Source organism: Haemaphysalis longicornis, unplaced genomic scaffold, assembly GCF_048455015.1.
Source record: "Haemaphysalis longicornis isolate Haplotype H1 unplaced genomic scaffold, Haemaphysalis longicornis Haplotype H1 scaffold_2, whole genome shotgun sequence".
NCBI lineage: Eukaryota > Metazoa > Arthropoda > Arachnida > Ixodida > Ixodidae > Haemaphysalis > Haemaphysalis longicornis.
The window spans coordinates 140,467,170-140,480,129 of record NW_027526295.1 but is presented as its reverse complement, the minus strand read 5'-3'; the positions used below and the strand labels follow the sequence as shown (position 1 = coordinate 140,480,129).

The window sequence follows — 12,960 nt, the reverse complement described above, 5'->3', positions numbered from 1 at the left end:
ACGCTGGTTATGCACCGGAAAACACAGTAAATGATCAATGAACAAGTCTACCTTTAAGCGAAGCAATTTATTTGCGAGTATTAACTTGTTTTTTTCTTGCCGCCGTCACGTTTCACGGGGTAGCCCACTTTGTCTAATCTAACCATCCGTGAAAGCATACACAAGGGAGAAAAATTTATTCGTTTACGGATCGAAAGGCACTACGAAAGCTGTTTTTTTTTACTTCCCATTATGTAAAACACTACCGCGCGTTCCCCGTGAAGTGTGTTTTAAAGAAAAGAAACGCTTCAAATTTACGGTTACGGCCAAAGTTAGTGGGCCGTAAAGAGTTAGTGTGCCGTAAGAAGATCAGGTTTTATCCTATAGCATACGTATGATGCTGCTTCCGGTGTTTTGCAAAATCCATAAAAGTCCAATCAAACGGCCTTTCGTATAACACCAATTTTATCCGTAGTGAGGAAGAACTCAACTGGCTATTGTGTATTCTACCGCGCTAAAGTTGTGCCGCAAGGTATACACAAAAACAGGGACTAGTACGCGCGCGAACGAAAGCAATAATGAATATTGGTTTATTTTTAGATGCGACTGCATCTCATTCACTCGCCTTGTCCATGCATCGTCGTCGGCGTTGTTGTCGTCCGCCCCTCCCCCATTTTCCTCGCCGCGCGAGCTGCGCTCTCCGCCGCTCAACCCCTCTCCTCTCCGATGCCCCTCTCTCGCGAGGGGCATTGGATTGGATTCGAATGGATTGGCTTGGCTTGGATTGGATTGAATTTGATTGGCTTGGATTAGATTTGGATTGGATTAAAGTGGATTGTGTTGGATTGTGTTGCGTCATAGCCGCGGCAGACGCACTGGCGCCGGCGCATGTGCAGTACTCTCTCTTCCGTGGTTTCCTATCCTTCGGGCGCGCTGCGCATATAACCGGTGTGCTGCTCTCCGGCGGCCTTTCGGTCGACGGTTGCTCTCCGCGTGCGCTTGAACCCCCCTCAGGGTCGTATCACACCAGGGTTCCCGCGAGGGGAGGTGGGCGTAATTTTTTCCCAGGTACGTATACTGTTTGATCATCATTTAATGCCTGTAACCGCGCTAAGCGTCGTTTATTGAGTGGCAGCGTGTAAAATAGCGAATTTTTAATTGCCATCGTCAAGCGCATTTCGTGTCGCCACTCACGCAAACAGAAATGCATAGGCTGTAGATGGAAGTGTTTTGTGACATGCGCTAAAGACTAGGCGGCCTTTAGTTGCTCGATCTTATTTTAACCTCGTATGGGTTTTTACCTTGGGAGGATGAACTTGAAATCATAGGTATAAAAGAATTGGTTATATCCTAATGCAAAAAATTAAAGCACTTCCACTCAACGCGAAGTGCGGATGTGCGCGTGAACTGCTGTCGGAAGTCAGTGATTCGCCAGCGTTCCCCTTGCGCGTTGCTTGTTCCTACCTTGTGTTCGTTTTTGCATTTTTTGCAATTTTCATTCACTTAGTAACGAACGCCGCCTGTGTCATAGAGTTTATTACTGTATACACTAGAGAGGAATCTGGCGCTAGCGTCTCTGCGGCTCACCTTAAGGCCGTCTGTGTCGTCATGGGCCGCCATTATACCATGCGCTCACCTTAGTTCCATCATTGGCTTGGATTAAAACGTTTTAGTTTCCGTATATTTGACCACAGTGCCACAAAAATGCAAATTATGGTTTGTTATTATATAAGTGTAAAATAAAACACGCTGTTTTAAAGCTAAGAAAAAGGAAGTAAAGCGTATTTTGGCTGGAACGGTTGCGCCTGCTAAGCTGGTAGTTAGCAACAATGTTAATAATTTGGGAGAAACTCATTTAAAAACTCTGATTTTATCAATTTTTCCATCATTTAAAATAATAAGTTATTCGAACAGCTTGGAAACGTTTTTGAGCGTTCCTATGAAAGCGTCGCTTTCGTGGTGAACCGATGCACCGTCCGCCAGCTACAGTTTAGCAAAACGTGCTGCTGAGAGAGTTGGTTCATAATTGATGGAAAAGGAAAATGTGGCGTTAATCAGCCGGGATGGAAGACAAGATATCGACGGCCGCAGGCACCCGTATCTTTCGTATCTAATCTTTATCGAAGTACATTTGGTTTCTTTTTTTTCGTCAGCTACAACTTCCGCGGCGGCTTATTACCCGCTCAGTCATACTTTCCTTTGACTCCGGCATGACCAACCTTAGGTACGATCACGCACTGCCTACTCTTTCACCAAGAACACAGTTGCACGGCGCATGGCTTCCACAGAACAGGATGCATTTAGTTTACCTAGTAGCTCGTAGACGTGTCAAATCATAGTAAAGGAAGCAAATCCAAAAAACGCGGAAGAATCCAGTTGTCAAGCCAAGCCCAAGGCAGAAATGGGGGTCTTCCAATAACCCCCCACGGCGACATGGATACCCAGCTGCAGTCTCCTGTATAGTGTGCGTACTAAGAAACTCTATGGCCTGTATAACATTGCCTGATACAAGCTGCGTCCCAAGAGGTGTTGTGGCACCTTCTCTTGATCAGTTTCAGTACCACCCCCGCGTTGACACCAAAAGTAGTCAAGAGAGGGCGCGGCGCCCCTACAAATTCCTATGGGGAGACACTGCTTAGAGTTCTTATTAATTTGGGGTAACTAATGCGTCAATTTAGGCTGGTTTCTTTATGTTATTTTGTAATTATTCTCGGCCTATCAATGGTAGCGTGCGAGGAAACGGCGCCAAGCAAAGATCACTCCCAACATTTTGCATACGGGTAACGTGTTCCTGTTTGGAGCAATGGTACAGACATCAGCTTCGTAACGCGAGGGACCAAGGTTAGATCGCGGCCAGGGGAAGCGGGTTTCTTTTCGAGGCCTCCGTTTGGGAGCGTGACCCCGTGACCCCGGACGAGCTACAACGACATGCCGGATCGCTAAGAGCTCCGCACTTAAATAAAAAGCCGTTCCACTCAACGTGAAAGCTGTTAGAAGTGCAGAGCAGTGATTCGCCATAATGGGCCGTGGCGCCATTGTCCACCCACTGCTACCACCCATCACGCTCTTCACCGCCCTGTCTCAGTTTTCTGTCGATGAACTGAACGGATGTTTGTGCAATGAAATTCAAATTTCCCGCCTTGGCAGTCCTCGCGCTCCCCCTGCCTGGAACAGCGCGAGTGGGAGTGTTGCTCTTTTTGTGCTTGCTTTCAAGTCGCACGTGCCGGAGCCTTAGTGCGCAGTTTGGAACGCGTCGTTTTTGGCGGCCACTTTTTCCGCTTACTATCGTAAAAGCCAACCCAACGGGCATTCCGAACTAAATAAATGCGCCGGCTTCCGGTTATTTATACAGATATTGCCTCAATTGTACCGAGAGTTTTTTTTTTTCGCTAAACAACGGAGTGATATATGAAAACCATTAGCGGTTCAGGAGTTTGTAATTTGGAATGGGTGTAACTATATAAACCGCTTGTTATTCGAAGCCTCTGTTTGGGAGCGTTACACCGCTACGCCGTGGGGCTCTGTTTGGGTCCGTTACGTCGCTACGCGGTAGCTAGAGAGCTTGACAGAGAACGAGCTACGACGACATGGCGGGACACTATAATGCTCTGCACTTAAAATCGATGGATAAATTGTAGTTTGTTGATAGGAAGCGATGGGTGAGTGGCGGTAGTGTTTCAGACATTCATACTGAAAGTACTTATAGCATTGCTCATGAAAAACCGTAGAAGGTATGCCCATTGTATCACGATTTAGTGAAAATACGAAAATAAAAGGAAACAAACATTATAGGACATGCATTGTGTCGAATATCGCAAGCGTACTAGGATTGTTCGATCAATGCATTTGCTATACGCTTACAAAATGTGAGCAATGGTGAAACAAGCGGTCTGCGTGAGAATATAAGGCTTGGTCGGCCCTAAAATAATGAAGTGGCTCTTGGTTTACTAACCGCGTGGACTTGTATGGGGCTTACTGCCCGAGTGCTGATTAAGAGGGGGTAAGTACAGCCTCTAGTAAAGCTGAAATCGAAAAAAACTGAAGGCTTTTTCATTCATATCTAGATACCAGTACTGCGTGTAATTGGACGATTCGAGCATTCCTGCTATCCGGACGCCAAGTGAAATGTCGATAATGCCGGTTGAAATCACGGGGTGGACGTTTCCTTCATTAAACGGCACTCGACTTTTTTCTGGTAATTGTGCGTTTAAATCATGCAGCACAATCTAAATGCGTTAGTAACCTTTAAACTACTGGCAGAATTACGCACCGCACACACACTGATGGTTTGTTTTCAACGACTACGCGGCAAGGTTATACTTTTTCACATTGTAGTGTAGGTCGGTGTGACTGCTTATAAACGATCATGATCCTAGTGCTTCTGAGCACAGAAGCGCAGTGGTGTCCACTTAGTGTTATTCTTTTAATCACGAAGGAGAGATACACTTGTGAGCAATCTTTATTTTGTGTAGCCACATTTGCAAAAGTGTGAGCCTTGGTTAATTCACAAATTCTAACAGAAACGTTTACAGCAGGTAGCAGCAAGCTGTCAACCCAGGACCTGTGTGTTGCGACCTATACGAGATCGCGAAATGGTGAAAGGGAAACACATAACACATACCAGCTACAATGGTATGGTGCCGGTGGTCGCGCACGGAAAGTGCGAGGCTGGGCGAAGGAAAGGACATACTGTCGGCGTCCTGCAGGATATCGACTTTGTGTTTCCTTGCCTGTGGCCGTGTAGGGGCAACAGCGAAGGCCTGCACATTAAACGTGCTCTTCTTGTTGGATTTCGTAACATGCTTAAGCACCTGACAAGTGTCATCCGCTGGAGTGGTTCAGTGGCTAGCGGCTGGCAAGAATGCATGTACTATGAACGCCCTGGCGGCCGTTTTTAACGATGAAGACGAAAAACAAAAACATCAACGTGTTACTATATCATCGCTTGTAAAAGATTCCCAGGCAATGCAGATTTTTCTGCTGCGCTGCAATATACGACGTGCCTCATATCACACGCACAGATTTGGAGCCCAAAATGCCCGAAAAGTTTGGGAAAAACATGTTTCTGCGCAAGAAAAAAAAACAAAAGGCAAATCACTTCGTTTTCTAATATTCCCCGCGCTGTTAATACACGAATAGTGTCTGTACTTTCTCGCTGCGTTGAGCCATCACATAAGCACAGACCCAAGAGGTACATTTATTGCTAGACACCTCATCCCTTTGACCAGTTTTCCTATAACCAAACTTGTCATCACTGCGCAGACTGTGAGCGCCGCGGTACCTGATATAAATCGTTAGATTCTAAGGAAGTGTATAGCGGACAAGTTTGCACCGGATATTTCTTGTCTTTCACTGGCGTCAGGAGTTTGTGAACAACCGCTGTGGTACGTCACCGGAATGAAGCTAACAAAGTCATATCTGTAATTTTTAGCTCCACAAGTACACAAATAATGCAACGTGTTTCTGAAGAATGTGATAGAGAACAACCTTGGCTTTGACCTGTGAAGGTACGAGAAAGAAACTCTAAATAACCTTTTTTTCATATTGGCTTTCAAGTTTGAGTTATCGATTTTTGTATTGGTTTTCAATTTACCTAAAATTTAGTGATTTTTTTTCCAATTGAACCATTTTTGGTACGCAAAATATTATTTGCCGGAAGAAAAAAACTTATGGGGAAAAAAATTAGAAAATTAAACGCCCCACTGGTTTGTTTCAGTGCGGACAAATAGGACCCGATATTTTGGTAATATTAAAGCGTGCCATGTTTCCAGTTTTATTTGGAAAGAATTTTTCCTGCAAGGAAAATATTCTGTCACTCATTTTAAAGCACGCGAATTCTTGACAGATAAAAATCCCTCGTCATAGCTGTAACAGTCTGTGTTTCACAGAGGTAAAAGTTTCTAATTTCGCGTGGTTAGTCCAAAACACCCCTGAGCAGAGCCGGCTTTGGGATGTTTCTTTTTTTGAACGAGAAAGTTTTTTTATTCCTGCATATTTTCAAATATATTAGGCCGTGTGCTGAAGGACTTATATAGAAATTTTTCATCTGAAATACAATTGCTAAACGGATACTCCTGACCCATTTCGTTGAACCAACCGACGTAGTTCCTATAGGACGACATAAGGGCTGGGCAATGAAGTAACTTCTGCACCGCTGTATTGTGAAAAAGCGATACCTTGACTTTTTGTTTGTACTAGGGGCGAAGCACCTCAGTGGCTGAGGTTGTTGGCGTCTCCTGTCGTCGTCGTCGTAATCGTCGCCTAATGTGGTCACGGCACTCATAGACTGGGAAACTCGTTTATGCCTCGTGATAGAACGTAAAGGCGTACTAAAAAAAAAAACACCGGGACACTCATTTACGCCTCGCGCTGGCGCGCTTCGTAATGCGTAGTAAAAAAACACAGGGACTCTCGTTCATGTCTCGCGTTAGAGACCTTCGTGCTTCAAAGACAAAAGATTTTCACAGCAAAGCTGTATTCATCTACGCCCCAACGGTTTCATCTCCATTGGAAAAAAACACCAAAGCGCCAAAAATACACTTATACACTGCATGCTGCGCTTCTCTCCATGTTTTACGTTTGATGGAGATGGCCCTGGATTTTCGTGGTTGTTATTTCTGATTCCGTTGATAATTTAACTCATCGGACCGGTTGGCTAACCGGTTCGGTGTGTGATTTAGTCGAACCGGAACTGAACAGGAACGAAATGGATTCACCTGAATCCCAACCGTAAACCAAACGATATATTTTTTTTTGGTTCGAGTAAGTAGCAGACGTCAAAATTTCAGGAAGTTGTAAAACCGACACCCGGGCCTGAATTCACAAGCCCCGTTAAAAAGGGTGGTTGCTATGCGGCGACAATATTTGGCGCACCAATACAACCAATTTAGATAGACAAATTTGTTCGTTTTAAAAACACGAATGAAAATTTATTATACTGACAGCGCGCAATATGAATTTATACCACGAGTCAAAAACTTCCTAAATGAGAAAAAGCGTTAAAGAACAGGAGAATATAAAATCAGAATTTCGATTCCTGTGAAATCTCTGTCGCAGTGTCCCCAATTCGGTTGTTCTTCGCGGTCTACAAGACAAAAAAAGTCGGTAAATGTGCTCGGCTAAACCAAAAGCAACAGGATTTGTGCACAAGTTCCAGTTTACGTGGGACCAACATATCGTAAATGCAATTCGTATTGACGAGAGGCGTGTACACACAAATGAATGTGTGACCCGTCGAATTAGCTGGCGCTGCAATTGCAAATGTTTGCATGAATAGGTTTAATGTGCGATTCACGGAATGGTACCCGTACTGTTAAGAAAATGTTTTTCACTTCGAGGTTTTACAGTAAGCAATACAGAACTAGTTATGTCTGTTAGAATTCGGCGGTTATTTTTTTTTTTGTAGTTTAAATGGCAAAACGCTTCGTACAATTCGTGTAATCTTGCGTAATTTTGGTTGCGCTCTTTATTATATTTAATGAGCCATCTTGCAGAGGCTCTAAAATTGCTAACTATTCTAAACCCATGACATCAGTCACCCGTCGTGTACACGCATTATTTTCAATTGCAGCTTCAATCGTAGAGCAGCACCCCGTTTATACTATCGGATGGTCCGGTAGTATTCTTGGCGGTTGAGGTCTACCGTTACTATATCAAGCACGTTAGCATATTGGAGGTTCTGCACTCAACGCGGTAATATGGCTACCAGTTTAGAGACTCCGCCAAGCCCAGCAATTTATTGTTGCCCCGCAAGCCCTAATAAAAGAAAATCCCCGTAAAAGCGTGAGTTATACACGCCGCACTAACGTTTCTAGCTGCCCTACGACCTTCATCTTGAGATGTGTCAGCTTAAGATATTTTTCAGATTAAAATTCGGCCACCAATAAGCGATTTATATTAAATATCTGAGCCCGTGTACGTTAACCAAAGAAAAGGTCACCCTTTGCCGTGCGTGCAACGCGGAAGAGTAAACTCACCTTCGCAATGTCTTCAACCGATCTCCAGACGCATTGGCGACGTTTAGCGAGCCGTCTCGGATGAAAGCGGTAAGGAAATCCAGCAATGGCCGCGTTTCCTTTTCTGGTCGTTCGGTCACCGGGGGAAAAGGGAGCAAAGGGAAAATGCTACGAAGGCCGCTAACAAGGGTGTGGCCGACACCGTGGTGTCAGTGTTCGGCGCACCTCACGGCCCAGTCAGCGAACCACGAGGGCGCAATCTGATGACAGCTGTCAGCCGGCGGCGACCAGAGGAGCCCCGCTGTGCTGCATGTTATCGTTGCTGTTCTGTCCTCCCTTCCCACGCGACGAACTTACGTGCGGGAATAAACACACAAGCGCGCAACAAATAAATATCAGCAATGTCCTTCTCAGTTGCTCCCCGCAACTCGCTCAGGCGCGTCCATCTTCCGGCGCTGACAGCTCCGATCGTGGTCCGAATGCCAAAGCTTTCCCGCTGCACAAGCGCCCGGTGTCGAGGCGAGAAGACGATCCAGCACCGATTGAATTCAGTTTCGCCAGAAACGGCCCGTGGTTGACGAAATAACACATTGTACATTCAAACTGAGCGCTTTAAAAGCGACGCTACCCGTCTGACGTACTTTGTCGGCTCGAAAAAATAGAAAGAACACTGTACCCGCAGGAAGGCGTCGAGTCAGTCGTTGGGTGGAGGGGAAACAGTTTGTTGAGATATGATGAACGACGAACACGGGGGATTTCGTAGATGAGGAGCAGGTGATGATAAGAGTATATTTTTCTCGAAAATATTCGCGATAAACTGGCGTCTGTTCTTATATCGCCGCTTCTTTGTCTGTTTTACCCAGCCATGCGAAAAATTTAATTTTTTGTGGACGAAGCACAACAATCAATTTCAATTAAGCTTCAACGATGGGCATGGCATGGAGCTATTTTTTATACCCCTGAAGAACCTACTTCGGCAAATCTTTCCGTCAAGTCCGCGAACATTTCAGTTCAGCAAAGCACCGCCCAAGAAGTTCCTCCGGGAAAACAGCTGACTGCGGGCGCCGTTGACGCGTCGTTCACTTATCCCGAGTCCAGTGGCGGTCGCAACGGGCCGATGTTTCGCACAAGGCTTCATTCACGGGCCGCGCCCAGTAAGCGACTTAACACCGCCGAACAGTGCAGACTTCTGCCTTGCAGAAGCGAGGAGGTGGGGAAATTCGAAGTCCGGGCGGAAGGTGGGGACGACGGAAGAGCGAAACCATACTAGCGAAAACTTTCGTCGGGTCGAGTAAGTGCAAAGTGAAGTTCTTGAGAGGGCAGTTAGAGACGCACAGGATTCGTCACAGGCCGTTGAAGCTCAGCGAAGAACAGCGCGTACTAACCACCACTACTACCACGGGACGAAATGTCTAACTCAGGCGGCGGGCACCCAACCATGGTAGCCGCGCGCAGCCGAATCCGCGTCCTGTCCGCGTGGTGCGCTCGCGCCTCTGACTGGGACTGCTGCTCCCGCGCTGCCGTCGCTTTTTGGGGAAGAGGGCAGGAGGCAGCGGCCACGGGAGGGGGCCGGTCTCACGGCCGTCACGTGGTTGGCCTTACGGGAGCGTTCCCAGCGCCGCGCGCGCACCGCGCGACCGCGCGCTCTTGGACCCGCAGCAGCCAGACGGCGTGGCGCCCGTCCGCTGGGCCAGTCGCCCAAGGCAGCGTGGACGAGGACTTGCGCCCCGCGTTCTCTGCAACTTCCCTCCTCCGCTGCGCTTCTGCGCCACTGCGCTGTTCTTTCCCTTTTTACGAGACACCTGCTTTGTCTCATTGGTTATGATTGTATGTTTGTATTTGAAGGAAGGTAATGTCTCTTTTTATTTTTTTTGCTTCGAAAGGAACCTGTTCCACAATAGCAAAAAAAAAAAATCTCTCGATAGCTGCGCTGAACTATGTGGCTCACCCGTAGCCATCAGGTTCATCGGAAATCACGATTTGTTACCGATCGTGTTGTGAATGGAAATCAGTTGGGCTATTCTTTTTTTTTACTAGATAACTAAAAGGCCCGAGCTTTGGTAAGGATAGGGAAAAAACAATGTTGTGTGAAATATGCCAGACCATTGAGATCACTGCAGATTACAGCGTCACTCACTCACTCACTCACTCACTCACTCACTCACTCACTCACTCACTCACTCACTCACTCACTCACTCACTCACTCACTCACTCACTCACTCACTCACTCACTCAAATTATCCTTAAGGTTTTTTTTCTTAACTTCTCAATAGAGGAAGTCGCTGGTTAAATTGCCCTACATCATTAAGTGACGCATTTGCAGCAGCGGAATGTTCTGAATTTTGTACTTTACAAAATATGTGAATACGTGGAGGCCAGGGAGTTTTAGTTCGCAGATAGAAAATACGCCCAGCTTACCTTATAAACATTGCCAAATAAACTTTATTTCGATGAGTCCTCTATTGAGAGGTCCCTCAAATACTCCGAAGTGTTGGGTGAGGCCTTCCCACCATATCTTCTCATGCCCGCAGATGGGCGCAGGGAACTCTGCCCATGCTCTGAGTTAAGATGTGTTTGAATTATTAGCAAAACGATCTGTAACTTCTTGAAGTCTTCTTCTATGGTAGCGCAGACAGCACGTACTTCTCACAAGCTACTTGCACACGCCGGAGGGGGGTTGCTTGCTCAGACGCTTAAGAGTTCACCGACCTTTTGTCACTGCCGCTCAAGTATAAACGTTCAAATGTGGTATGCCGGCACTTGAAGAAAATAATTATCTTTGTAAGCCCGGGAAAAAGAGTTTGATTGTTTGAGGAAGCTGCCAATGATTGTTGCCGCTCCCGTAAGATATCTTATATGCAAACTAAAGAAAAGCATAAAAAAAAACGTAGGTTAGCGCCGGACAAATAGCACACCCTACAATTGGAGGGGACTGCCACTATCCCGTGGGTCTCTGGTGGGTACTGCTTGTGCAGCGCTACTTTTTAGTGAATATGAACCAACCAGCACCGCAGCAAGTTTTATTCAGCCAGAGGCTGCGTTAACGCACATAAATATGAACTTGCATCAGCGAGCATGCGTCGATGTCGAAGTTGCCCTGGCCTTCGTGACATCTAATTATTTTTCCGCATGCTTCAGACATCCGTTCATCAGATGATCGTTCCTAGGCAAGTTCCCAACTCTTTCATCAAGAGTCGACAGCCTGGAGTTTTTAATCTCCGCTCGACAAAACGGCGTTCCCAACCCCTCTGTGCTTTGTCACCTTCTTTTAACGAAGATAGTTTTTTGGAGCTACGTAAATGTTGGCCTTTCTTTCCGTCCGTCCGCCCATCCGTTCAGCGAGAGTAGGCGGGTATGTAAAAGGGAGAGTGGTATAGGAATGAGAAAATAGGAGTTGGGGGAAAGGGTAACCGAAAAATACGAGTGGTAGGGGGAGTAGGGGGACAAAGGAAATCAGTGGTGGAAAGGGAATATAAAGACGGCTAGGGGGAGGGGGAGAAAGAGGAGACGAGAGGGTGAATGGTATATGAGAAAAAAGTGAAGGTTAGCTTGACACAAGAAGAGGAGAGCAAGATGGAGGAGGACCAGTATCGAAGAGGGCGGTGACGTGAGGACAAGAGCGAATGTGTAATGGGGGGTGAGGGCAGGGGGAACTGAGGAGAATGCGAACAAGGACAGGGGAAGAGGGGTGAAGCAGGAGACGAGGAGTACTGGATGGAGTGTAAGAGGAGGATCTCAAAGAAGTGGAAGGAAAGAGGAGGTAGTGGAGAGGGGAAGTACTTGAGGGGTGGACGAGAGAGCATAGAGGGGGCTGCGGGGAAATAATATATTGGACTGTGATCTTATTCATCCACGGCTTGCCAAAGCCGTGAGGTGTATAGGTAATGCAGAGAAAGTAAGCTATAAGGCTTTAAAGGTGGGAGGTTCCCGCTTGAAGCCATTTCAATTTCAACCCTCCCGCTTGTTCCTTCCCGTTTCAATCCGGCGCCAAACGACCTTCCCGTTTCGCCCTTTCCCATTTCGCCTGTTTCCATTTGAACCCATTCCCACTTGAACCTTCTCGTTTGTTCCCGCTCGTTTCAACCCAGTACAAAATTACCTTCCCCTTTAATAATTTCCAATTTAGCCCCTTCCCTGAATAACGTACCCAGAATTCGACTCAGGTGACTCGGATCGCGTATAGTTACGTCCAACTGTGCTTTAACACAGTGTTTTCAGTTACGTCCGACATGACCGAAATTCAAAAATTACACTTACGTCCGACGAAACCTGAAAATTGAATTCAAGTTGCGTTAAATGCATGGCACAGTAAAAGGAAAGTTACGGCTGGCGGAACCAAAGTACAGACGCGTCCTATTAGTCTACGTAACGTTATTGTCATGGTAAATATTCTGATACGGGATTTCAATGAAAAATCACTCTTTATGTTGTTGCGTTTCGTCCAACCCGGTAGAGCTTTGGTGAACTACAACTGAAATCGCGCCCTACCGTATGCTTCCGCGTTGGTCGAGCGGTCTGGAGCGTGTTGCTTGCATGCATACTCCGGAAGCAATGTGGGTTCAAGTCCCGACGGTTGCATGGGAGTTTTAAATTATTGAATCGTTTTTTATACGATTGCACGAGCACTTTTGTCAGTATGTAACAACCTAATGTAAGGGAAATTACGGGGGTTGGCAAAATAGAACCTATTTCCGCGATCAGCGTGCCAGTTTATCGCGTGTATACCATGCCGAGAATAAAGCTGGGTCTTTTAAAAATACCATTAATAATATATTAGGTGTAGTAAAGGGCTACTGTTTTATTTTTATGCGGGACAAAGATCTTCCGAAATTTAAATATAAAATAGAGCCAACTACTGAAAAACGTAATTTATGAAAGCGGCACGGAGCAAGCCACTAGTTTTTACGATCCCGTTTATTGTAGGGCTAACGGTCATTTTGTATGCAAATTCCTGTAAAAAGATGGCCATTGAAGTCTAAAGCTGAAATTTTCTCTTTGAGGAAATAGTTCGCACCAATTTTTGAT

General features: G+C 46.1%; 1 protein-coding gene across 1 annotated transcript in view; it reads right to left on the bottom strand.

The window, feature by feature from the left end:
- Positions 1–9,445, bottom strand: part of LOC144169273 (5-hydroxytryptamine receptor-like) — a 578,780-nt gene extending 569,335 nt beyond the window's left edge. Inside the window, exon 1 of the mRNA XM_077698338.1 lies at positions 7,956–9,445. The gene's annotated coding sequence lies outside the window, so the exon portion shown is untranslated. The remainder of the gene's footprint in view (positions 1–7,955) is intronic.
- Positions 9,446–12,960: the final 3,515 nt, after the last annotated feature.